The sequence below is a fragment of the Ailuropoda melanoleuca genome, chromosome 5, assembly GCF_002007445.2.
Source record: "Ailuropoda melanoleuca isolate Jingjing chromosome 5, ASM200744v2, whole genome shotgun sequence".
NCBI lineage: Eukaryota > Metazoa > Chordata > Mammalia > Carnivora > Ursidae > Ailuropoda > Ailuropoda melanoleuca.
Window position 1 is genome coordinate 111509907 of NC_048222.1, and position 1838 is coordinate 111511744.

At 35.5% G+C, this 1838-nt stretch overlaps 1 non-coding gene across 1 annotated transcript; it reads right to left on the reverse strand.

Moving 5' to 3' along the window:
- Positions 1–1059: 1059 nt before the first annotated feature.
- On the reverse strand, positions 1060–1166 carry LOC117802549. The gene has a single exon (XR_004625917.1). It is a non-coding gene; the product is annotated as a U6 spliceosomal RNA (small nuclear RNA).
- Positions 1167–1838: the final 672 nt, after the last annotated feature.

Here is a 1838-nt window from a genome sequence, read left to right on the forward strand (position 1 = left end):
TTTTTGCTTCTCTTTGGACTGTTTGGGAGTCAAATGAAAATCCTGTTAAGTTTCAGGCATTTTCTCATTTGATTTCTGAATTTGTTTTATTTTTAAAGATAAGTTTGAAAAAAAGGAAAGCTTCATAAGGAAAATGATTATTTCACTAAAGCATATATAAGAGGTACTTATTATCTAAGTAAGGGTAAGGAATAATTGATAAGTGGTGTTATTTGTTTCCTAGGATTGCTCAAACATGTCACTACATACTTGGTGTCTTAAAACAAGAAAAGTTTATTCTCTCACAGTTCTGGAGGACAGGTATCAGCAGAGCTGTTCTCCCACCAAAGGCTCTAGGGGAGAATTCCTCTTTGCCTCTTCTAGTTTGTGGTGGTTCCTAGCATTTCTTGGCTTGTGGCAGCATAATTCTGATCTCAGCCTCTATCTTCACATGACTTTCCTTTCATGTATCCCTAGGTGTTTTTTTTCTGTCTGTTTTAGGGACACTAAGTGAATTTAGGGCCCACCCAAATTCAGTATGATCTCATCAGGATCTCTTCCCTAATTACATCTGCAAAGACTCTATTTCTAAATAAAATCATATTCTGAGGTTCTGATGGACATTAACCTTTAGGGGTACTATTCAACCTACCATACCAGGTAAGTACCATCTATGATGAATCTGTTAAATATGGAGACCAAAGTTTTATAATAAGCAGTATGTGTGTGTGTGTGTGTGTGTGTGTTAAAGGAGGAATTCTTTAATGTAAATTACTAAAAAATAAATTAATAAAATTAATAAAAATTATTAAAGAGTTAATTCTTTAATTAGAATTTCTCTGAAATGTAAAGCTAAAAAATCCCCTACATGATATTGGCTATAATTGCATCTACATATGAATTATTAGTGTTTACATGGATACACTTTGTATATATATACACATTCATACTTACAGATACAACATCATTTGCCTCGTGGTTTTGTTCTCCAGAAGAATTATAAGGAGGCCCATATTTGCAAAAACATCTATAAGCTTCATTTATTTTCCAAGAGGTCTTTTTAAATCTTTTTTTTTTTTTTTAAATATGGAATGCTTCACGAATTTGCCTGTCATCCTTGCTCAGGGACCACGCCAATTTTCTCTGTATTGTTCCAATTTTCATATATGTGCTACTGAAGCAAGCACTTAAAATCTTTTTTTTTTAATTTATTTTTTTAGAGAGAGAGAGAGCATGAGTGGGAGGTGCAGAAGGAAAGGGAGAGACTCTCAAGCAGCCTCCAGAACTAGCTCGGAGCCCGAGATCATGACCTGAGCCAAAACCAAGAGTTGGAGGCTTAACTGACTGCGTCACTCAGGTGCCCTAAAATCTGTTTATATTCACACCACACACATATATACCACAGACACTACACAAACATCTCATACCAGATAGGTAGATGCACACACACACACACACACATACACACTCACCCCTGCACACTTATACCACAGTACACATACACCACACATATAGCCCACACTTCAGTGGGCAAAGTAGACATTAAAACAAATAAGGATAATGCAATGTGATTCATAAGTGTGAGAAATGTTCATGCTGGGAACATAGAGGAGGAAAGTAATGAATGATTAGGGAAAGTAGTGTCAGGAAAGGCTTCACTGAGGAAATGAAGTACAAGCTAATCCTGAAAATTGAGTAGGAATTCACCATTTAAAAAATTTTTAAATTATGGAGATAACATTCCACTCTAGGAAATGCTGTTAGAACCTAGGAATTAGGGTACTATCTAGACAAGCCACTCTAAAATATGATTGAAATGAGCAGCTAAGGAGACTTAGTGATAAGATGCTTATGACCCA